Here is a 21,388-nt window from a genome sequence, read left to right as displayed (position 1 = left end):
ATCACAAGAACTAAGTATTTCACGTCGGCATTCTCCGGAGACTGCCAAAAGCAACAGTTTCCGGTGCCTACTTTAATAGCACCATTCGCACTATTCTTTTGCGAGAGCAATTCTTAAATACCGCACCCATTCATAATTTTTTTTATCCTTGACCACTTTTTTCGAAAGCGCTACGGTAGATGGGGCTGTTACAAAATTCATTTGCCTCCTGTGAGGATCGAACTCACGACCTCTGGTTTACTAGACCAGCGCTCTGCCACTGAGCTATGGAGGCGCCGCCTAGCGCCCTTTTCGGGTACTTTATTCTTATGGACTAGTGAATCGGAGCCCTTCAGCTGGAAACGCACCGCATTAGCGACCATTACTTGCATTTAGTTAGCACAGCTGCTGCTTTCCTACACATCTCACACGATATCGATGTACGCCTAAAATTCCAAAACAACACATTTATTTCATTTCAGAGTTACTTTCAGCTTCAAAAACCATTCCTCTGATATTCATACGAAGCTAGGCATCGTCGTAACCCGTTACGTTCATTACGCAAGGCTCACGAGAGGGGCGCAGGTTGCATCCGCGTAGACACAAAATTTAGCGCCGCCCAGCGTGGGGCTCTAACCCACGACCCTCAGATTAAGAGTCTCATGCTCTACCGACCGAGCTAGCCGGGCTCCACACAACGCGTTACGAGGCATACAGTATTTATGCGACCTGCGACCATCTATGGAAGATCCTTTTGACTACAGCTTATTTCCTGCTGCCACAAATGAGCTACAATCCTATTCAATGGAAAATTGTCTCCGAAAGGCATCAAATCTACTTGAAATGATACGTGGCTATCAGCACCATTATTCAACACACATGCTCGACAGTGCGCAGACGCCTGTGGCGTAGCTCTTGGGTCCTGAGTCAGATGCAGTAGTTCCAAAAGAACTCTCCTGATCGGCACTGTGCCGAAAATTTCGCTACACAACCCCTTTGTCTTGCTTGAGCTTCAGGTAGGCGCCGGTTTGCAGCCAGGAAGCGAACAGCAGCAACTTTCAACTAATTTTGTACTACTCAAACAACACAGTAAAACAGCATGCAACTTTTGCAGAACTGGAAAAACTCGACCGTGACAGGATTCGAACCTGCAATCTTCGGATCCGAAGTCCGACGCCTTATCCATTAGGCCACACGGTCACTGGCGCAATATGCTTCCCCACACACACCTCATTTTCGCCATTTGTACGCTTGCCGGAATGAATTTCCCATCTTTGACGCAATCCTCCATCTCCAATTTCAGTACTAAAAAGGCGACGCTACTTCTTGCTGTGTCCCATCGCAAGTTACATTCAAGCCCTTATGACGCTGATCAAACAAGATGTTGCAAATCAGCTTCAATCGCTTACTGCCATCTCTGTCGGTTGCAGAAGGTACCTCACCCTATGTCATACAATGGCGAGTTGCCGCTGTTACCAAAGCGGCGGCGGCGCCGCCGACGACGACGACGACGACAACCGCGAGGGTCTCTACCAGGGGTAGAAAATACATCACAAGAACTAAGTATTTCACGTCGGCATTCTCCGGAGACTGCCAAAAGCAACAGTTTCCGGTGCCTACTTTAATAGCACCATTCGCACTATTCTTTTGCGAGAGCAATTCTTGAATACCGCACCCATTCATAATTTTTTTTATCCTTGACCACTTTTTTCGAAAGCGCTACGGTAGATGGGGCTGTTACAAAATTCATTTGCCTCCTGTGAGGATCGAACTCACGACCTCTGGTTTACTAGACCAGCGCTCTGCCACTGAGCTAAGGAGGCGCCGCCTAGCGCCCTTTTCGGGTACTTTATTCTTATGGACTAGTGAATCGGAGCCCTTCAGCTGGAAACGCACCGCATTAGCGACCATTACTTGCATTTTGTTAGCACAGCTGCTGCTTTCCTACACATCTCACACGATATCGATGTACGCCTAAAATTCCAAAACAACACATTTATTTCATTTCAGAGTTACTTTCAGCTTCAAAAACCATTCCTCTGATATTCATACGAAGCTAGGCATCGTCGTAACCCGTTACGTTCATTACGCAAGGCTCACGAGAGGGGCGCAGGTTGCATCCGCGTAGACACAAAATTTAGCGCCGCCCAGCGTGGGGCTCGAACCCACGACCCTCAGATTAAGAGTCTCATGCTCTACCGACTGAGCTAGCCGGGCTCCACACAACGCGTTACGAGCCATACAGTATTTATGCGACCTGCGACCATCTATGGAAGATCCTTTTGACTACAGCTTATTTCCTGCTGCCACAAATGAGCTACAATCCTATTCAATGGAAAATTGTCTCCGAAAGGCATCAAATCTACTTGAAATGATACGTGGCTATCAGCACCATTATTCAACACACATGCTCGACAGTGCGCAGACGCCTGTGGCGTAGCTCTTGGGTCCTGAGTCAGATGCAGTAGTTCCAAAAGAACTCTCCTGATCGGCACTGTGCCGAAAATTTCGCTACACAACCCCTTTGTCTTGCTTGAGCTTCAGGTAGGCGCCGGTTTGCAGCCAGGAAGCGGACAGCAGCAACTTTCAACTAATTTTGTACTACTCAAACAACACAGTAAAACAGCATGCAACTTTTGCAGAACTGGAAAAACTCGACCGTGACAGGATTCGAACCTGCAATCTTCGGATCCGAAGTGCGACGCCTTATCCATTAGGCCACACGGTCACTGGCGCAATATGCTTCCCCACACACACCTCATTTTCGCCATTTGTACGCTTGCCGGAATGAATTTCCCATCTTTGACGCAATCCTCCATCTCCAATTTCAGTACTAAAAAGGCGACGCTACTTCTTGCTGTGTCCCATCGCAAGTTACATTCAAGCCCTTATGACGCTGATCAAACAAGAGGTTGCAAATCAGCTTCAATCGCTTACTGCCATCTCTGTCGGTTGCAGAAGGTACCTCACCCTATGTCATACAATGGCGAGTTGCCGCTGTTACCAAAGCGGCGGCGGCGCCGACGACGACGACGACGACGACGACGACAACCGCGAGGGTCTCTACCAGGGGTAGAAAATACATCACAAGAACTAAGTATTTCACGTCGGCATTCTCCGGAGACTGCCAAAAGCAACAGTTTCCGGTGCCTACTTTAATAGCACCATTCGCACTATTCTTTTGCGAGAGCAATTCTTAAATACCGCACCCATTCATAATTTTTTTTATCCTTGACCACTTTTTTCGAAAGCGCTACGGTAGATGGGGCTGTTACAAAATTCATTTGCCTCCTGTGAGGATCGAACTCACGACCTCTGGTTTACTAGACCAGCGCTCTGCCACTGAGCTAAGGAGGCGCCGCCTAGCGCCCTTTTCGGGTACTTTATTCTTATGGACTAGTGAATCGGAGCCCTTCAGCTGGAAACGCACCGCATTAGCGACCATTACTTGCATTTTGTTAGCACAGCTGCTGCTTTCCTACACATCTCACACGATATCGATGTACGCCTAAAATTCCAAAACAACACATTTATTTCATTTCAGAGTTACTTTCAGCTTCAAAAACCATTCCTCTGATATTCATACGAAGCTAGGCATCGTCGTAACCCGTTACGTTCATTACGCAAGGCTCACGAGAGGGGCGCAGGTTGCATCTGCGTAGACACAAAATTTAGCGCCGCCCAGCGTGGGGCTCTAACCCATGACCCTCAGATTAAGAGTCTCATGCTCTACCGACCGAGCTAGCCGGGCTCCACACAACGCGTTACGAGGCATACAGTATTTATGCGACCTGCGACCATCTATGGAAGATCCTTTTGACTACAGCTTATTTCCTGCTGCCACAAATGAGCTACAATCCTATTCAATGGAAAATTGTCTCCGAAAGGCATCAAATCTACTTGAAATGATACGTGGCTATCAGCACCATTATTCAACACACATGCTCGACAGTGCGCAGACGCCTGTGGCGTAGCTCTTGGGTCCTGAGTCAGATGCAGTAGTTCCAAAAGAACTCTCCTGATCGGCACTGTGCCGAAAATTTCGCTACACAACCCCTTTGTCTTGCTTGAGCTTCAGGTAGGCGCCGGTTTGCAGCCAGGAAGCGAACAGCAGCAACTTTCAACTAATTTTGTACTACTCAAACAACACAGTAAAACAGCATGCAACTTTTGCAGAACTGGAAAAACTCGACCGTGACAGGATTCGAACCTGCAATCTTCGGATCCGAAGTCCGACGCCTTATCCATTAGGCCACACGGTCACTGGCGCAATATGCTTCCCCACACACACCTCATTTTCGCCATTTGTACGCTTGCCGGAATGAATTTCCCATCTTTGACGCAATCCTCCATCTCCAATTTCAGTACTAAAAAGGCGACGCTACTTCTTGCTGTGTCCCATCGCAAGTTACATTCAAGCCCTTATGACGCTGATCAAACAAGAGGTTGCAAATCAGCTTCAATCGCTTACTGCCATCTCTGTCGGTTGCAGAAGGTACCTCACCCTATGTCATACAATGGCGAGTTGCCGCTGTTACCAAAGCGGCGGCGGCGCCGACGACGACGACGACAACCGCGAGGGTCTCTACCAGGGGTAGAAAATACATCACAAGAACTAAGTATTTCACGTCGGCATTCTCCGGAGACTGCCAAAAGCAACAGTTTCCGGTGCCTACTTTAATAGCACCATTCGCACTATTCTTTTGCGAAAGCAATTCTTAAATACCGCACCCATTCATAATTTTTTTTATCCTTGACCACTTTTTTCGAAAGCGCTACGGTAGATGGGGCTGTTACAAAATTCATTTGCCTCCTGTGAGGATCGAACTCACGACCTCTGGTTTACTAGACCAGCGCTCTGCCACTGAGCTAAGGAGGCGCCGCCTAGCGCCCTTTTCGGGTACTTTATTCTTATGGACTAGTGAATCGGAGCCCTTCAGCTGGAAACGCACCGCATTAGCGACCATTACTTGCATTTTGTTAGCACAGCTGCTGCTTTCCTACACATCTCACACGATATCGATGTACGCCTAAAATTCCAAAACAACACATTTATTTCATTTCAGAGTTACTTTCAGCTTCAAAAACCATTCCTCTGATATTCATACGAAGCTAGGCATCGTCGTAACCCGTTACGTTCATTACGCAAGGCTCACGAGAGGGGCGCAGGTTGCATCCGCGTAGACACATAATTTAGCGCCGCCCAGCGTGGGGCTCGAACCCACGACCCTCAGATTAAGAGTCTCATGCTCTACCGACCGAGCTAGCCGGGCTCCACACAACGCGTTACGAGGCATACAGTATTTATGCGACCTGCGACCATCTATGGAAGATCCTTTTGACTACAGCTTATTTCCTGCTGCCACAAATGAGCTACAATCCTATTCAATGGAAAATTGTCTCCGAAAGGCATCAAATCTACTTGAAATGATACGTGGCTATCAGCACCATTATTCAACACACATGCTCGACAGTGCGCAGACGCCTGTGGCGTAGCTCTTGGGTCCTGAGTCAGATGCAGTAGTTCCAAAAGAACTCTCCTGATCGGCACTGTGCCGAAAATTTCGCTACACAACCCCTTTGTCTTGCTTGAGCTTCAGGTAGGCGCCGGTTTGCAGCCAGGAAGCGGACAGCAGCAACTTTCAACTAATTTTGTACTACTCAAACAACACAGTAAAACAGCATGCAACTTTTGCAGAACTGGAAAAACTCGACCGTGACAGGATTCGAACCTGCAATCTTCGGATCCGAAGTCCGACGCCTTATCCATTAGGCCACACGGTCACTGGCGCAATATGCTTCCCCACACACACCTCATTTTCGCCATTTGTACGCTTGCCGGAATGAATTTCCCATCTTTGACGCAATCCTCCATCTCCAATTTCAGTACTAAAAAGGCGACGCTACTTCTTGCTGTGTCCCATCGCAAGTTACATTCAAGCCCTTATGACGCTGATCAAACAAGAGGTTGCAAATCAGCTTCAATCGCTTACTGCCATCTCTGTCGGTTGCAGAAGGTACCTCACCCTATGTCATACAATGGCGAGTTGCCGCTGTTACCAAAGCGGCGGCGGCGCCGACGACGACGACGACGACGACGACGACGACGACGACAACCGCGAGGGTCTCTACCAGGGGTAGAAAATACATCACAAGAACTAAGTATTTCACGTCGGCATTCTCCGGAGACTGCCAAAAGCAACAGTTTCCGGTGCCTACTTTAATAGCACCATTCGCACTATTCTTTTGCGAGAGCAATTCTTAAATACCGCACCCATTCATAATTTTTTTTATCCTTGACCACTTTTTTCGAAAGCGCTACGGTAGATGGGGCTGTTACAAAATTCATTTGCCTCCTGTGAGGATCGAACTCACGACCTCTGGTTTACTAGACCAGCGCTCTGCCACTGAGCTAAGGAGGCGCCGCCTAGCGCCCTTTTCGGGTACTTTATTCTTATGGACTAGTGAATCGGAGCCCTTCAGCTGGAAACGCACCGCATTAGCGACCATTACTTGCATTTTGTTAGCACAGCTGCTGCTTTCCTACACATCTCACACGATATCGATGTACGCCTAAAATTCCAAAACAACACATTTATTTCATTTCAGAGTTACTTTCAGCTTCAAAAACCATTCCTCTGATATTCATACGAAGCTAGGCATCGTCGTAACCCGTTACGTTCATTACGCAAGGCTCACGAGAGGGGCGCAGGTTGCATCCGCGTAGACACAAAATTTAGCGCCGCCCAGCGTGGGGCTCTAACCCATGACCCTCAGATTAAGAGTCTCATGCTCTACCGACCGAGCTAGCCGGGCTCCACACAACGCGTTACGAGGCATACAGTATTTATGCGACCTGCGACCATCTATGGAAGATCCTTTTGACTACAGCTTATTTCCTGCTGCCACAAATGAGCTACAATCCTATTCAATGGAAAATTGTCTCCGAAAGGCATCAAATCTACTTGAAATGATACGTGGCTATCAGCACCATTATTCAACACACATGCTCGACAGTGCGCAGACGCCTGTGGCGTAGCTCTTGGGTCCTGAGTCAGATGCAGTAGTTCCAAAAGAACTCTCCTGATCGGCACTGTGCCGAAAATTTCGCTACACAACCCCTTTGTCTTGCTTGAGCTTCAGGTAGGCGCCGGTTTGCAGCCAGGAAGCGAACAGCAGCAACTTTCAACTAATTTTGTACTACTCAAACAACACAGTAAAACAGCATGCAACTTTTGCAGAACTGGAAAAACTCGACCGTGACAGGATTCGAACCTGCAATCTTCGGATCCGAAGTCCGACGCCTTATCCATTAGGCCACACGGTCACTGGCGCAATATGCTTCCCCACACACACCTCATTTTCGCCATTTGTACGCTTGCCGGAATGAATTTCCCATCTTTGACGCAATCCTCCATCTCCAATTTCAGTACTAAAAAGGCGACGCTACTTCTTGCTGTGTCCCATCGCAAGTTACATTCAAGCCCTTATGACGCTGATCAAACAAGAGGTTGCAAATCAGCTTCAATCGCTTACTGCCATCTCTGTCGGTTGCAGAAGGTACCTCACCCTATGTCATACAATGGCGAGTTGCCGCTGTTACCAAAGCGGCGGCGGCGCCGACGACGACGACGACAACCGCGAGGGTCTCTACCAGGGGTAGAAAATACATCACAAGAACTAAGTATTTCACGTCGGCATTCTCCGGAGACTGCCAAAAGCAACAGTTTCCGGTGCCTACTTTAATAGCACCATTCGCACTATTCTTTTGCGAAAGCAATTCTTAAATACCGCACCCATTCATAATTTTTTTTATCCTTGACCACTTTTTTCGAAAGCGCTACGGTAGATGGGGCTGTTACAAAATTCATTTGCCTCCTGTGAGGATCGAACTCACGACCTCTGGTTTACTAGACCAGCGCTCTGCCACTGAGCTAAGGAGGCGCCGCCTAGCGCCCTTTTCGGGTACTTTATTCTTATGGACTAGTGAATCGGAGCCCTTCAGCTGGAAACGCACCGCATTAGCGACCATTACTTGCATTTTGTTAGCACAGCTGCTGCTTTCCTACACATCTCACACGATATCGATGTACGCCTAAAATTCCAAAACAACACATTTATTTCATTTCAGAGTTACTTTCAGCTTCAAAAACCATTCCTCTGATATTCATACGAAGCTAGGCATCGTCGTAACCCGTTACGTTCATTACGCAAGGCTCACGAGAGGGGCGCAGGTTGCATCCGCGTAGACACATAATTTAGCGCCGCCCAGCGTGGGGCTCTAACCCACGACCCTCAGATTAAGAGTCTCATGCTCTACCGACCGAGCTAGCCGGGCTCCACACAACGCGTTACGAGGCATACAGTATTTATGCGACCTGCGACCATCTATGGAAGATCCTTTTGACTACAGCTTATTTCCTGCTGCCACAAATGAGCTACAATCCTATTCAATGGAAAATTGTCTCCGAAAGGCATCAAATCTACTTGAAATGATACGTGGCTATCAGCACCATTATTCAACACACATGCTCGACAGTGCGCAGACGCCTGTGGCGTAGCTCTTGGGTCCTGAGTCAGATGCAGTAGTTCCAAAAGAACTCTCCTGATCGGCACTGTGCCGAAAATTTCGCTACACAACCCCTTTGTCTTGCTTGAGCTTCAGGTAGGCGCCGGTTTGCAGCCAGGAAGCGAACAGCAGCAACTTTCAACTAATTTTGTACTACTCAAACAACACAGTAAAACAGCATGCAACTTTTGCAGAACTGGAAAAACTCGACCGTGACAGGATTCGAACCTGCAATCTTCGGATCCGAAGTCCGACGCCTTATCCATTAGGCCACACGGTCACTGGCGCAATATGCTTCCCCACACACACCTCATTTTCGCCATTTGTACGCTTGCCGGAATGAATTTCCCATCTTTGACGCAATCCTCCATCTCCAATTTCAGTACTAAAAAGGCGACGCTACTTCTTGCTGTGTCCCATCGCAAGTTACATTCAAGCCCTTATGACGCTGATCAAACAAGAGGTTGCAAATCAGCTTCAATCGCTTACTGCCATCTCTGTCGGTTGCAGAAGGTACCTCACCCTATGTCATACAATGGCGAGTTGCCGCTGTTACCAAAGCGGCGGCGGCGCCGCCGACGACGACGACGACAACCGCGAGGGTCTCTACCAGGGGTAGAAAATACATCACAAGAACTAAGTATTTCACGTCGGCATTCTCCGGAGACTGCCAAAAGCAACAGTTTCCGGTGCCTACTTTAATAGCACCATTCGCACTATTCTTTTGCGAGAGCAATTCTTGAATACCGCACCCATTCATAATTTTTTTTATCCTTGACCACTTTTTTCGAAAGCGCTACGGTAGATGGGGCTGTTACAAAATTCATTTGCCTCCTGTGAGGATCGAACTCACGACCTCTGGTTTACTAGACCAGCGCTCTGCCACTGAGCTAAGGAGGCGCCGCCTAGCGCCCTTTTCGGGTACTTTATTCTTATGGACTAGTGAATCGGAGCCCTTCAGCTGGAAACGCACCGCATTAGCGACCATTACTTGCATTTAGTTAGCACAGCTGCTGCTTTCCTACACATCTCACACGATATCGATGTACGCCTAAAATTCCAAAACAACACATTTATTTCATTTCAGAGTTACTTTCAGCTTCAAAAACCATTCCTCTGATATTCATACGAAGCTAGGCATCGTCGTAACCCGTTACGTTCATTACGCAAGGCTCACGAGAGGGGCGCAGGTTGCATCCGCGTAGACACAAAATTTAGCGCCGCCCAGCGTGGGGCTCTAACCCACGACCCTCAGATTAAGAGTCTCATGCTCTACCGACCGAGCTAGCCGGGCTCCACACAACGCGTTACGAGGCATACAGTATTTATGCGACCTGCGACCATCTATGGAAGATCCTTTTGACTACAGCTTATTTCCTGCTGCCACAAATGAGCTACAATCCTATTCAATGGAAAATTGTCTCCGAAAGGCATCAAATCTACTTGAAATGATACGTGGCTATCAGCACCATTATTCAACACACATGCTCGACAGTGCGCAGACGCCTGTGGCGTAGCTCTTGGGTCCTGAGTCAGATGCAGTAGTTCCAAAAGAACTCTCCTGATCGGCACTGTGCCGAAAATTTCGCTACACAACCCCTTTGTCTTGCTTGAGCTTCAGGTAGGCGCCGGTTTGCAGCCAGGAAGCGGACAGCAGCAACTTTCAACTAATTTTGTACTACTCAAACAACACAGTAAAACAGCATGCAACTTTTGCAGAACTGGAAAAACTCGACCGTGACAGGATTCGAACCTGCAATCTTCGGATCCGAAGTCCGACGCCTTATCCATTAGGCCACACGGTCACTGGCGCAATATGCTTCCCCACACACACCTCATTTTCGCCATTTGTACGCTTGCCGGAATGAATTTCCCATCTTTGACGCAATCCTCCATCTCCAATTTCAGTACTAAAAAGGCGACGCTACTTCTTGCTGTGTCCCATCGCAAGTTACATTCAAGCCCTTATGACGCTGATCAAACAAGAGGTTGCAAATCAGCTTCAATCGCTTACTGCCATCTCTGTCGGTTGCAGAAGGTACCTCACCCTATGTCATACAATGGCGAGTTGCCGCTGTTACCAAAGCGGCGGCGGCGCCGACGACGACGACGACAACCGCGAGGGTCTCTACCAGGGGTAGAAAATACATCACAAGAACTAAGTATTTCACGTCGGCATTCTCCGGAGACTGCCAAAAGCAACAGTTTCCGGTGCCTACTTTAATAGCACCATTCGCACTATTCTTTTGCGAGAGCAATTCTTAAATACCGCACCCATTCATAATTTTTTTTATCCTTGACCACTTTTTTCGAAAGCGCTACGGTAGATGGGGCTGTTACAAAATTCATTTGCCTCCTGTGAGGATCGAACTCACGACCTCTGGTTTACTAGACCAGCGCTCTGCCACTGAGCTAAGGAGGCGCCGCCTAGCGCCCTTTTCGGGTTCTTTATTCTTATGGACTAGTGAATCGGAGCCCTTCAGCTGGAAACGCACCGCATTAGCGACCATTACTTGCATTTTGTTAGCACAGCTGCTGCTTTCCTACACATCTCACACGATATCGATGTACGCCTAAAATTCCAAAACAACACATTTATTTCATTTCAGAGTTACTTTCAGCTTCAAAAACCATTCCTCTGATATTCATACGAAGCTAGGCATCGTCGTAACCCGTTACGTTCATTACGCAAGGCTCACGAGAGGGGCGCAGGTTGCATCCGCGTAGACACAAAATTTAGCGCCGCCCAGCGTGGGGCTCTAACCCACGACCCTCAGATTAAGAGTCTCATGCTCTACCGACCGAGCTAGCCGGGCTCCACACAACGCGTTACGAGGCATACAGTATTTATGCGACCTGCGACCATCTATGGAAGATCCTTTTGACTACAGCTTATTTCCTGCTGCCACAAATGAGCTACAATCCTATTCAATGGAAAATTGTCTCCGAAAGGCATCAAATCTACTTGAAATGATACGTGGCTATCAGCACCATTATTCAACACACATGCTCGACAGTGCGCAGACGCCTGTGGCGTAGCTCTTGGGTCCTGAGTCAGATGCAGTAGTTCCAAAAGAACTCTCCTGATCGGCACTGTGCCGAAAATTTCGCTACACAACCCCTTTGTCTTGCTTGAGCTTCAGGTAGGCGCCGGTTTGCAGCCAGGAAGCGGACAGCAGCAACTTTCAACTAATTTTGTACTACTCAAACAACACAGTAAAACAGCATGCAACTTTTGCAGAACTGGAAAAACTCGACCGTGACAGGATTCGAACCTGCAATCTTCGGATCCGAAGTCCGACGCCTTATCCATTAGGCCACACGGTCACTGGCGCAATATGCTTCCCCACACACACCTCATTTTCGCCATTTGTACGCTTGCCGGAATGAATTTCCCATCTTTGACGCAATCCTCCATCTCCAATTTCAGTACTAAAAAGGCGACGCTACTTCTTGCTGTGTCCCATCGCAAGTTACATTCAAGCCCTTATGACGCTGATCAAACAAGAGGTTGCAAATCAGCTTCAATCGCTTAGAGTTGCCGCTGTTACCAAAGCGGCGGCGGCGCCGCCGACGACGACGACGACAACCGCGAGGGTCTCTACCAGGGGTAGAAAATACATCACAAGAACTAAGTATTTCACGTCGGCATTCTCCGGAGACTGCCAAAAGCAACAGTTTCCGGTGCCTACTTTAATAGCACCATTCGCACTATTCTTTTGCGAGAGCAATTCTTGAATACCGCACCCATTCATAATTTTTTTTATCCTTGACCACTTTTTTCGAAAGCGCTACGGTAGATGGGGCTGTTACAAAATTCATTTGCCTCCTGTGAGGATCGAACTCACGACCTCTGGTTTACTAGACCAGCGCTCTGCCACTGAGCTAAGGAGGCGCCGCCTAGCGCCCTTTTCGGGTACTTTATTCTTATGGACTAGTGAATCGGAGCCCTTCAGCTGGAAACGCACCGCATTAGCGACCATTACTTGCATTTTGTTAGCACAGCTGCTGCTTTCCTACACATCTCACACGATATCGATGTACGCCTAAAATTCCAAAACAACACATTTATTTCATTTCAGAGTTACTTTCAGCTTCAAAAACCATTCCTCTGATATTCATACGAAGCTAGGCATCGTCGTAACCCGTTACGTTCATTACGCAAGGCTCACGAGAGGGGCGCAGGTTGCATCCGCGTAGACACAAAATTTAGCGCCGCCCAGCGTGGGGCTCGAACCCACGACCCTCAGATTAAGAGTCTCATGCTCTACCGACTGAGCTAGCCGGGCTCCACACAACGCGTTACGAGCCATACAGTATTTATGCGACCTGCGACCATCTATGGAAGATCCTTTTGACTACAGCTTATTTCCTGCTGCCACAAATGAGCTACAATCCTATTCAATGGAAAATTGTCTCCGAAAGGCATCAAATCTACTTGAAATGATACGTGGCTATCAGCACCATTATTCAACACACATGCTCGACAGTGCGCAGACGCCTGTGGCGTAGCTCTTGGGTCCTGAGTCAGATGCAGTAGTTCCAAAAGAACTCTCCTGATCGGCACTGTGCCGAAAATTTCGCTACACAACCCCTTTGTCTTGCTTGAGCTTCTGGTAGGCGCCGGTTTGCAGCCAGGAAGCGGACAGCAGCAACTTTCAACTAATTTTGTACTACTCAAACAACACAGTAAAACAGCATGCAACTTTTGCAGAACTGGAAAAACTCGACCGTGACAGGATTCGAACCTGCAATCTTCGGATCCGAAGTCCGACGCCTTATCCATTAGGCCACACGGTCACTGGCGCAATATGCTTCCCCACACACACCTCATTTTCGCCATTTGTACGCTTGCCGGAATGAATTTCCCATCTTTGACGCAATCCTCCATCTCCAATTTCAGTACTAAAAAGGCGACGCTACTTCTTGCTGTGTCCCATCGCAAGTTACATTCAAGCCCTTATGACGCTGATCAAACAAGAGGTTGCAAATCAGCTTCAATCGCTTAGAGTTGCCGCTGTTACCAAAGCGGCGGCGGCGCCGCCGCCGACGACGACGACGACGACAACCGCGAGGGTCTCTACCAGGGGTAGAAAATACATCACAAGAACTAAGTATTTCACGTCGGCATTCTCCGGAGACTGCCAAAAGCAACAGTTTCCGGTGCCTACTTTAATAGCACCATTCGCACTATTCTTTTGCGAGAGCAATTCTTGAATACCGCACCCATTCATAATTTTTTTTATCCTTGACCACTTTTTTCGAAAGCGCTACGGTAGACGGGGCTGTTACAAAATTCATTTGCCTCCTGTGAGGATCGAACTCACGACCTCTGGTTTACTAGACCAGCGCTCTGCCACTGAGCTAAGGAGGCGCCGCCTAGCGCCCTTTTCGGGTACTTTATTCTTATGGACTAGTGAATCGGAGCCCTTCAGCTGGAAACGCACCGCATTAGCGACCATTACTTGCATTTTGTTAGCACAGCTGCTGCTTTCCTACACATCTCACACGATATCGATGTACGCCTAAAATTCCAAAACAACACATTTATTTCATTTCAGAGTTACTTTCAGCTTCAAAAACCATTCCTCTGATATTCATACGAAGCTAGGCATCGTCGTAACCCGTTACGTTCATTACGCAAGGCTCACGAGAGGGGCGCAGGTTGCATCCGCGTAGACACAAAATTTAGCGCCGCCCAGCGTGGGGCTCGAACCCACGACCCTCAGATTAAGAGTCTCATGCTCTACCGACTGAGCTAGCCGGGCTCCACACAACGCGTTACGAGCCATACAGTATTTATGCGACCTGCGACCATCTATGGAAGATCCTTTTGACTACAGCTTATTTCCTGCTGCCACAAATGAGCTACAATCCTATTCAATGGAAAATTGTCTCCGAAAGGCATCAAATCTACTTGAAATGATACGTGGCTATCAGCACCATTATTCAACACACATGCTCGACAGTGCGCAGACGCCTGTGGCGTAGCTCTTGGGTCCTGAGTCAGATGCAGTAGTTCCAAAAGAACTCTCCTGATCGGCACTGTGCCGAAAATTTCGCTACACAACCCCTTTGTCTTGCTTGAGCTTCTGGTAGGCGCCGGTTTGCAGCCAGGAAGCGGACAGCAGCAACTTTCAACTAATTTTGTACTACTCAAACAACACAGTAAAACAGCATGCAACTTTTGCAGAACTGGAAAAACTCGACCGTGACAGGATTCGAACCTGCAATCTTCGGATCCGAAGTCCGACGCCTTATCCATTAGGCCACACGGTCACTGGCGCAATATGCTTCCCCACACACACCTCATTTTCGCCATTTGTACGCTTGCCGGAATGAATTTCCCATCTTTGACGCAATCCTCCATCTCCAATTTCAGTACTAAAAAGGCGACGCTACTTCTTGCTGTGTCCCATCGCAAGTTACATTCAAGCCCTTATGACGCTGATCAAACAAGAGGTTGCAAATCAGCTTCAATCGCTTACTGCCATCTCTGTCGGTTGCAGAAGGTACCTCACCCTATGTCATACAATGGCGAGTTGCCGCTGTTACCAAAGCGGCGGCGGCGCCGACGACGACGACGACGACGACGACGACGACGACGACAACCGCGAGGGTCTCTACCAGGGGTAGAAAATACATCACAAGAACTAAGTATTTCACGTCGGCATTCTCCGGAGACTGCCAAAAGCAACAGTTTCCGGTGCCTACTTTAATAGCACCATTCGCACTATTCTTTTGCGAGAGCAATTCTTAAATACCGCGCCAATTCATAATTTTTTTAATCCTTGACCACTTTTTTCGAAAGCGCTACGGTAGATGGGGCTGTTACAAAATTCATTTGCCTCCTGTGAGGATCGAACTCACGACCTCTGGTTTACTAGACCAGCGCTCTGCCACTGATCTAAGGAGGCGCCGCCTAGCGCCCTTTTCGGGTACTTTATTCTTATGGACTAGTGAATCGGAGCCCTTCAGCTGGAAACGCACCGCATTAGCGACCATTACTTGCATTTAGTTAGCACAGCTGCTGCTTTCCTACACATCTCACACGATATCGATGTACGCCTAAAATTCCAAAACAACACATTTATTTCATTTCAGAGTTACTTTCAGCTTCAAAAACCATTCCTCTGATATTCATACGAAGCTAGGCATCGTCGTAACCCGTTACGTTCATTACGCAAGGCTCACGAGAGGGGCGCAGGTTGCATCCGCGTAGACACAAAATTTAGCGCCGCCCAGCGTGGGGCTCCAACCCACGACCCTTAGATTAAGAGTCTCATGCTCTACCGACTGAGCTAGCCGGGCTCCACACAACGCGTTACGAGCCATACAGTATTTATGCGACCTGCGACCATCTATGGAAGATCCTTTTGACTACAGCTTATTTCCTGCTGCCACAAATGAGCTACAATCCTATTCAATGGAAAATTGTCTCCGAAAGGCATCAAATCTACTTGAAATGATACGTGGCTATCAGCACCATTATTCAACACACATGCTCGACAGTGCGCAGACGCCTGTGGCGTAGCTCTTGGGTCCTGAGTCAGATGCAGTAGTTCCAAAAGAACTCTCCTGATCGGCACTGTGCCGAAAATTTCGCTACACAACCCCTTTGTCTTGCTTGAGCTTCAGGTAGGCGCCGGTTTGCAGCCAGGAAGCGGACAGCAGCAACTTTCAACTAATTTTGTACTACTCAAACAACACAGTAAAACAGCATGCAACTTTTGCAGAACTGGAAAAACTCGACCGTGACAGGATTCGAACCTGCAATCTTCGGATCCGAAGTCCGACGCCTTATCCATTAGGCCACACGGTCACTGGCGCAATATGCTTCCCCACACACACCTCATTTTCGCCATTTGTACGCTTGCCGGAATGAATTTTCCATCTTTGACGCAATCCTCCATCTCCAATTTCAGTACTAAAAAGGCGACGCTACTTCTTGCTGTGTCCAATCGCAAGTTACATTCAAGCCCTTATGACGCTGATCAAACAAGAGGTTGCAAATCAGCTTCAATCGCTTACTGCCATCTCTGTCGGTTGCAGAAGGTAACTCACCCTATGTCATACAATGGCGAGTTGCCGCTGTTACCAAAGCGGCGGCGGCGGCGCCGACGACGACGACGACAACCGCGAGGGTCTCTACCAGGGGTAGAAAATACATCACAAGAACTAAGTATTTCACGTCGGCATTCTCCGGAGACTGCCAAAAGCAACAGTTTCCGGTGCCTACTTTAATAGCACCATTCGCACTATTCTTTTGCGAGAGCAATTCTTAAATACCGCGCCAATTCATAATTTTTTTAATCCTTGACCACTTTTTTCGAAAGCGCTACGGTAGATGGGGCTGTTACAAAATTCATTTGCCTCCTGTGAGGATCGAACTCACGACCTCTGGTTTACTAGACCAGCGCTCTGCCACTGAGCTAAGGAGGCGCCGCCTAGCGCCCTTTTCGGGTACTTTATTCTTATGGACTAGTGAATCGGAGCCCTTCAGCTGGAAACGCACCGCATTAGCGACCATTACTTGCATTTAGTTAGCACAGCTGCTGCTTTCCTACACATCTCACACGATATCGATGTACGCCTAAAATTCCAAAACAACACATTTATTTCATTTCAGAGTTACTTTCAGCTTCAAAAACCATTCCTCTGATATTCATACGAAGCTAGGCATCGTCGTAACCCGTTACGTTCATTACGCAAGGCTCACGAGAGGGGCGCAGGTTGCATCCGCGTAGACACAAAATTTAGCGCCGCCCAGCGTGGGGCTCCAACCCACGACCCTTAGATTAAGAGTCTCATGCTCTACCGACTGAGCTAGCCGGGCTCCACACAACGCGTTACGAGCCATACAGTATTTATGCGACCTGCGACCATCTATGGAAGATCCTTTTGACTACAGCTTATTTCCTGCTGCCACAAATGAGCTACAATCCTATTCAATGGAAAATTGTCTCCGAAAGGCATCAAATCTACTTGAAATGATACGTGGCTATCAGCACCATTATTCAACACACATGCTCGACAGTGCGCAGACGCCTGTGGCGTAGCTCTTGGGTCCTGAGTCAGATGCAGTAGTTCCAAAAGAACTCTCCTGATCGGCACTGTGCCGAAAATTTCGCTACACAACCCCTTTGTCTTGCTTGAGCTTCAGGTAGGCGCCGGTTTGCAGCCAGGAAGCGGACAGCAGCAACTTTCAACTAATTTTGTACTACTCAAACAACACAGTAAAACAGCATGCAACTTTTGCAGAACTGGAAAAACTCGACCGTGACAGGATTCGAACCTGCAATCTTCGGATCCGAAGTCCGACGCCTTATCCATTAGGCCACACGGTCACTGGCGCAATATGCTTCCCCACACACACCTCATTTTCGCCATTTGTACGCTTGCCGGAATGAATTTCCCATCTTTGACGCAATCCTCCACCTCCAATTTCAGTACTAAAAAGGCGACGCTACTTCTTGCTGTGTCCCATCGCAAGTTACATTCAAGCCCTTATGACGCTGATCAAACAAGAGGTTGCAAATCAGCTTCAATCGCTTACTGCCATCTCTGTCGGTTGCAGAAGGTACCTCACCCTATGTCATACAATGGCGAGTTGCCGCTGTTACCAAAGCGGCGGCGGCGCCGCCGACGACGACGACGACAACCGCGAGGGTCTCTACCAGGGGTAGAAAATACATCACAAGAACTAAGTATTTCACGTCGGCATTCTCCGGAGACTGCCAAAAGCAACAGTTTCCGGTGCCTACTTTAATAGCACCATTCGCACTATTCTTTTGCGAGAGCAATTCTTAAATACCGCACCCATTCATAATTTTTTTTATCCTTGACCACTTTTTTCGAAAGCGCTACGGTAGATGGGGCTGTTACAAAATTCATTTGCCTCCTGCGAGGATCGAACTCACGACCTCTGGTTTACTAGACCAGCGCTCTGCCACTGAGCTAAGGAAGCGCCGCCTAGCGCCCTTTTCGGGTACTTTATTCTTATGGACTAGTGAATCGGAGCCCTTCAGCTGGAAACGCACCGCATTAGCGACCATTACTTGCATTTAGTTAGCACAGCTGCTGCTTTCCTACACATCTCACACGATATCGATGTACGCCTAAAATTCCAAAACAACACATTTATTTCATTTCAGAGTTACTTTCAGCTTCAAAAACCATTCCTCTGATATTCATACGAAGCTAGGCATCGTCGTAACCCGTTACGTTCATTACGCAAGGCTCACGAGAGGGGCGCAGGTTGCATCCGCGTAGACACAAAATTTAGCGCCGCCCAGCGTGGGGCTCTAACCCACGACCCTCAGATTAAGAGTCTCATGCTCTACCGACCGAGCTAGCCGGGCTCCACACAACGCGTTACGAGGCATACAGTATTTATGCGACCTGCGACCATCTATGGAAGATCCTTTTGACTACAGCTTATTTCCTGCTGCCACAAATGAGCTACAATCCTATTCAATGGAAAATTGTCTCCGAAAGGCATCAAATCTACTTGAAATGATACGTGGCTATCAGCACCATTATTCAACACACATGCTCGACAGTGCGCAGACGCCTGTGGCGTAGCTCTTGGGTCCTGAGTCAGATGCAGTAGTTCCAAAAGAACTCTCCTGATCGGCACTGTGCCGAAAATTTCGCTACACAACCCCTTTGTCTTGCTTGAGCTTCAGGTAGGCGCCGGTTTGCAGCCAGGAAGCGAACAGCAGCAACTTTCAACTAATTTTGTACTACTCAAACAACACAGTAAAACAGCATGCAACTTTTGCAGAACTGGAAAAACTCGACCGTGACAGGATTCGAACCTGCAATCTTCGGATCCGAAGTCCGACGCCTTATCCATTAGGCCACACGGTCACTGGCGCAATATGCTTCCCCACACACACCTCATTTTCGCCATTTGTACGCTTGCCGGAATGAATTTCCCATCTTTGACGCAATCCTCCATCTCCAATTTCAGTACTAAAAAGGCGACGCTACTTCTTGCTGTGTCCCATCGCAAGTTACATTCAAGCCCTTATGACGCTGATCAAACAAGAGGTTGCAAATCAGCTTCAATCGCTTACTGCCATCTCTGTCGGTTGCAGAAGGTACCTCACCCTATGTCATACAATGGCGAGTTGCCGCTGTTACCAAAGCGGCGGCGGCGCCGACGACGACGACGACGACGACGACAACCGCGAGGGTCTCTACCAGGGGTAGAAAATACATCACAAGAACTAAGTATTTCACGTCGGCATTCTCCGGAGACTGCCAAAAGCAACAGTTTCCGGTGCCTACTTTAATAGCACCATTCGCACTATTCTTTTGCGAGAGCAATTCTTAAATACCGCGCCAATTCATAATTTTTTTAATCCTTGACCACTTTTTTCGAAAGCGCTACGGTAGATGGGGCTGTTACAAAATTCATTTGCCTCCTGTGAGGATCGAACTCACGACCTCTGGTTTACTAGACCAGCGCTCTGCCACTGATCTAAGGAGGCGCCGCCTAGCGCCCTTTTCGGGTACTTTATTCTTATGGACTAGTGAATCGGAGCCCTTCAGCTGGAAACGCACCGCATTAGCGACCATTACTTGCATTTAGTTAGCACAGCTGCTGCTTTCCTACACATCTCACACGATATCGATGTACGCCTAAAATTCCAAAACAACACATTTATTTCATTTCAGAGTTACTTTCAGCTTCAAAAACCATTCCTCTGATATTCATACGAAGCTAGGCATCGTCGTAACCCGTTACGTTCATTACGCAAGGCTCACGAGAGGGGCGCAGGTTGCATCCGCGTAGACACAAAATTTAGCGCCGCCCAGCGTGGGGCTCCAACCCACGACCCTTAGATTAAGAGTCTCATGCTCTACCGACTGAGCTAGCCGGGCTCCACACAACGCGTTACGAGCCATACAGTATTTATGCGACCTGCGACCATCTATGGAAGATCCTTTTGACTACAGCTTATTTCCTGCTGCCACAAATGAGCTACAATCCTATTCAATGGAAAATTGTCTCCGAAAGGCATCAAATCTACTTGAAATGATACGTGGCTATCAGCACCATTATTCAACACACATGCTCGACAGTGCGCAGACGCCTGTGGCGTAGCTCTTGGGTCCTGAGTCAGATGCAGTAGTTCCAAAAGAACTCTCCTGATCGGCACTGTGCCGAAAATTTCGCTACACAACCCCTTTGTCTTGCTTGAGCTTCAGGTAGGCGCCGGTTTGCAGCCAGGAAGCGGACAGCAGCAACTTTCAACTAATTTTGTACTACTCAAACAACACAGTAAAACAGCATGCAACTTTTGCAGAACTGGAAAAACTCGACCGTGACAGGATTCGAACCTGCAATCTTCGGATCCGAAGTCCGACGCCTTATCCATTAGGCCACACGGTCACTGGCGCAATATGCTTCCCCACACACACCTCATTTTCGCCATTTGTACGCTTGCCGGAATGAATTTCCCATCTTTGACGCAATCCTCCACCTCCAATTTCAGTACTAAAAAGGCGACGCTACTTCTTGCTGTGTCCCATCGCAAGTTACATTCAAGCCCTTATGACGCTGATCAAACAAGAGGTTGCAAATCAGCTTCAATCGCTTACTGCCATCTCTGTCGGTTGCAGAAGGTACCTCACCCTATGTCATACAATGGCGAGTTGCCGCTGTTACCAAAGCGGCGGCGGCGCCGCCGACGACGACGACAACCGCGAGGGTCTCTACCAGGGGTAGAAAATACATCACAAGAACTAAGTATTTCACGTCGGCATTCTCCGGAGACTGCCAAAAGCAACAGTTTCCGGTGCCTACTTTAATAGCACCATTCGCACTAT

At 48.2% G+C, this 21,388-nt stretch overlaps 42 non-coding genes across 42 annotated transcripts; all 42 read right to left on the bottom strand.

Moving 5' to 3' along the window:
• Nucleotides 1-202: 202 nt before the first annotated feature.
• On the bottom strand, nucleotides 203-274 carry Trnat-agu. The gene has a single exon. It is a non-coding gene; the product is annotated as a tRNA-Thr (tRNA).
• Nucleotides 275-595: 321 nt separating this feature from the next.
• Nucleotides 596-668, bottom strand: Trnak-cuu. The gene has a single exon. It is a non-coding gene; the product is annotated as a tRNA-Lys (tRNA).
• A 438-nt stretch (nucleotides 669-1,106) lies between these two features.
• Trnar-ucg lies at nucleotides 1,107-1,179 on the bottom strand. Its single transcript has one exon. It is a non-coding gene; the product is annotated as a tRNA-Arg (tRNA).
• A 551-nt stretch (nucleotides 1,180-1,730) lies between these two features.
• Trnat-agu lies at nucleotides 1,731-1,802 on the bottom strand. Its single transcript has one exon. It is a non-coding gene; the product is annotated as a tRNA-Thr (tRNA).
• A 321-nt stretch (nucleotides 1,803-2,123) lies between these two features.
• Trnak-cuu lies at nucleotides 2,124-2,196 on the bottom strand. The gene has a single exon. It is a non-coding gene; the product is annotated as a tRNA-Lys (tRNA).
• Nucleotides 2,197-2,634: 438 nt separating this feature from the next.
• On the bottom strand, nucleotides 2,635-2,707 carry Trnar-ucg. The gene has a single exon. It is a non-coding gene; the product is annotated as a tRNA-Arg (tRNA).
• A 557-nt stretch (nucleotides 2,708-3,264) lies between these two features.
• Nucleotides 3,265-3,336, bottom strand: Trnat-agu. The gene has a single exon. It is a non-coding gene; the product is annotated as a tRNA-Thr (tRNA).
• Nucleotides 3,337-3,657: 321 nt separating this feature from the next.
• Trnak-cuu lies at nucleotides 3,658-3,730 on the bottom strand. Its single transcript has one exon. It is a non-coding gene; the product is annotated as a tRNA-Lys (tRNA).
• A 438-nt stretch (nucleotides 3,731-4,168) lies between these two features.
• On the bottom strand, nucleotides 4,169-4,241 carry Trnar-ucg. Its single transcript has one exon. It is a non-coding gene; the product is annotated as a tRNA-Arg (tRNA).
• Nucleotides 4,242-4,786: 545 nt separating this feature from the next.
• On the bottom strand, nucleotides 4,787-4,858 carry Trnat-agu. Its single transcript has one exon. It is a non-coding gene; the product is annotated as a tRNA-Thr (tRNA).
• A 321-nt stretch (nucleotides 4,859-5,179) lies between these two features.
• Nucleotides 5,180-5,252, bottom strand: Trnak-cuu. The gene has a single exon. It is a non-coding gene; the product is annotated as a tRNA-Lys (tRNA).
• Nucleotides 5,253-5,690: 438 nt separating this feature from the next.
• Nucleotides 5,691-5,763, bottom strand: Trnar-ucg. Its single transcript has one exon. It is a non-coding gene; the product is annotated as a tRNA-Arg (tRNA).
• A 566-nt stretch (nucleotides 5,764-6,329) lies between these two features.
• On the bottom strand, nucleotides 6,330-6,401 carry Trnat-agu. Its single transcript has one exon. It is a non-coding gene; the product is annotated as a tRNA-Thr (tRNA).
• A 321-nt stretch (nucleotides 6,402-6,722) lies between these two features.
• Trnak-cuu lies at nucleotides 6,723-6,795 on the bottom strand. The gene has a single exon. It is a non-coding gene; the product is annotated as a tRNA-Lys (tRNA).
• Nucleotides 6,796-7,233: 438 nt separating this feature from the next.
• Nucleotides 7,234-7,306, bottom strand: Trnar-ucg. The gene has a single exon. It is a non-coding gene; the product is annotated as a tRNA-Arg (tRNA).
• A 545-nt stretch (nucleotides 7,307-7,851) lies between these two features.
• Trnat-agu lies at nucleotides 7,852-7,923 on the bottom strand. Its single transcript has one exon. It is a non-coding gene; the product is annotated as a tRNA-Thr (tRNA).
• A 321-nt stretch (nucleotides 7,924-8,244) lies between these two features.
• Trnak-cuu lies at nucleotides 8,245-8,317 on the bottom strand. Its single transcript has one exon. It is a non-coding gene; the product is annotated as a tRNA-Lys (tRNA).
• A 438-nt stretch (nucleotides 8,318-8,755) lies between these two features.
• Trnar-ucg lies at nucleotides 8,756-8,828 on the bottom strand. Its single transcript has one exon. It is a non-coding gene; the product is annotated as a tRNA-Arg (tRNA).
• Nucleotides 8,829-9,376: 548 nt separating this feature from the next.
• Trnat-agu lies at nucleotides 9,377-9,448 on the bottom strand. The gene has a single exon. It is a non-coding gene; the product is annotated as a tRNA-Thr (tRNA).
• Nucleotides 9,449-9,769: 321 nt separating this feature from the next.
• On the bottom strand, nucleotides 9,770-9,842 carry Trnak-cuu. The gene has a single exon. It is a non-coding gene; the product is annotated as a tRNA-Lys (tRNA).
• Nucleotides 9,843-10,280: 438 nt separating this feature from the next.
• Trnar-ucg lies at nucleotides 10,281-10,353 on the bottom strand. The gene has a single exon. It is a non-coding gene; the product is annotated as a tRNA-Arg (tRNA).
• A 545-nt stretch (nucleotides 10,354-10,898) lies between these two features.
• On the bottom strand, nucleotides 10,899-10,970 carry Trnat-agu. The gene has a single exon. It is a non-coding gene; the product is annotated as a tRNA-Thr (tRNA).
• A 321-nt stretch (nucleotides 10,971-11,291) lies between these two features.
• Trnak-cuu lies at nucleotides 11,292-11,364 on the bottom strand. Its single transcript has one exon. It is a non-coding gene; the product is annotated as a tRNA-Lys (tRNA).
• A 438-nt stretch (nucleotides 11,365-11,802) lies between these two features.
• Nucleotides 11,803-11,875, bottom strand: Trnar-ucg. Its single transcript has one exon. It is a non-coding gene; the product is annotated as a tRNA-Arg (tRNA).
• A 496-nt stretch (nucleotides 11,876-12,371) lies between these two features.
• Nucleotides 12,372-12,443, bottom strand: Trnat-agu. The gene has a single exon. It is a non-coding gene; the product is annotated as a tRNA-Thr (tRNA).
• A 321-nt stretch (nucleotides 12,444-12,764) lies between these two features.
• On the bottom strand, nucleotides 12,765-12,837 carry Trnak-cuu. The gene has a single exon. It is a non-coding gene; the product is annotated as a tRNA-Lys (tRNA).
• A 438-nt stretch (nucleotides 12,838-13,275) lies between these two features.
• Trnar-ucg lies at nucleotides 13,276-13,348 on the bottom strand. Its single transcript has one exon. It is a non-coding gene; the product is annotated as a tRNA-Arg (tRNA).
• A 502-nt stretch (nucleotides 13,349-13,850) lies between these two features.
• Trnat-agu lies at nucleotides 13,851-13,922 on the bottom strand. Its single transcript has one exon. It is a non-coding gene; the product is annotated as a tRNA-Thr (tRNA).
• Nucleotides 13,923-14,243: 321 nt separating this feature from the next.
• On the bottom strand, nucleotides 14,244-14,316 carry Trnak-cuu. The gene has a single exon. It is a non-coding gene; the product is annotated as a tRNA-Lys (tRNA).
• A 438-nt stretch (nucleotides 14,317-14,754) lies between these two features.
• Trnar-ucg lies at nucleotides 14,755-14,827 on the bottom strand. The gene has a single exon. It is a non-coding gene; the product is annotated as a tRNA-Arg (tRNA).
• Nucleotides 14,828-15,393: 566 nt separating this feature from the next.
• Trnat-agu lies at nucleotides 15,394-15,465 on the bottom strand. Its single transcript has one exon. It is a non-coding gene; the product is annotated as a tRNA-Thr (tRNA).
• A 321-nt stretch (nucleotides 15,466-15,786) lies between these two features.
• Trnak-cuu lies at nucleotides 15,787-15,859 on the bottom strand. Its single transcript has one exon. It is a non-coding gene; the product is annotated as a tRNA-Lys (tRNA).
• Nucleotides 15,860-16,297: 438 nt separating this feature from the next.
• Nucleotides 16,298-16,370, bottom strand: Trnar-ucg. The gene has a single exon. It is a non-coding gene; the product is annotated as a tRNA-Arg (tRNA).
• A 548-nt stretch (nucleotides 16,371-16,918) lies between these two features.
• Trnat-agu lies at nucleotides 16,919-16,990 on the bottom strand. The gene has a single exon. It is a non-coding gene; the product is annotated as a tRNA-Thr (tRNA).
• Nucleotides 16,991-17,311: 321 nt separating this feature from the next.
• Nucleotides 17,312-17,384, bottom strand: Trnak-cuu. Its single transcript has one exon. It is a non-coding gene; the product is annotated as a tRNA-Lys (tRNA).
• Nucleotides 17,385-17,822: 438 nt separating this feature from the next.
• Trnar-ucg lies at nucleotides 17,823-17,895 on the bottom strand. Its single transcript has one exon. It is a non-coding gene; the product is annotated as a tRNA-Arg (tRNA).
• A 548-nt stretch (nucleotides 17,896-18,443) lies between these two features.
• Nucleotides 18,444-18,515, bottom strand: Trnat-agu. Its single transcript has one exon. It is a non-coding gene; the product is annotated as a tRNA-Thr (tRNA).
• Nucleotides 18,516-18,836: 321 nt separating this feature from the next.
• Trnak-cuu lies at nucleotides 18,837-18,909 on the bottom strand. Its single transcript has one exon. It is a non-coding gene; the product is annotated as a tRNA-Lys (tRNA).
• A 438-nt stretch (nucleotides 18,910-19,347) lies between these two features.
• Nucleotides 19,348-19,420, bottom strand: Trnar-ucg. Its single transcript has one exon. It is a non-coding gene; the product is annotated as a tRNA-Arg (tRNA).
• A 554-nt stretch (nucleotides 19,421-19,974) lies between these two features.
• Trnat-agu lies at nucleotides 19,975-20,046 on the bottom strand. The gene has a single exon. It is a non-coding gene; the product is annotated as a tRNA-Thr (tRNA).
• Nucleotides 20,047-20,367: 321 nt separating this feature from the next.
• On the bottom strand, nucleotides 20,368-20,440 carry Trnak-cuu. The gene has a single exon. It is a non-coding gene; the product is annotated as a tRNA-Lys (tRNA).
• A 438-nt stretch (nucleotides 20,441-20,878) lies between these two features.
• On the bottom strand, nucleotides 20,879-20,951 carry Trnar-ucg. Its single transcript has one exon. It is a non-coding gene; the product is annotated as a tRNA-Arg (tRNA).
• Between the last annotated feature and the right edge of the window lie 437 nt (nucleotides 20,952-21,388).

The sequence above is a fragment of the Schistocerca piceifrons genome, chromosome 7 (assembly GCF_021461385.2).
Source record: "Schistocerca piceifrons isolate TAMUIC-IGC-003096 chromosome 7, iqSchPice1.1, whole genome shotgun sequence".
Taxonomy (NCBI): Eukaryota; Metazoa; Arthropoda; class Insecta; order Orthoptera; family Acrididae; genus Schistocerca; species Schistocerca piceifrons.
This window is presented reverse-complemented; position numbering and strand designations above follow the sequence as displayed.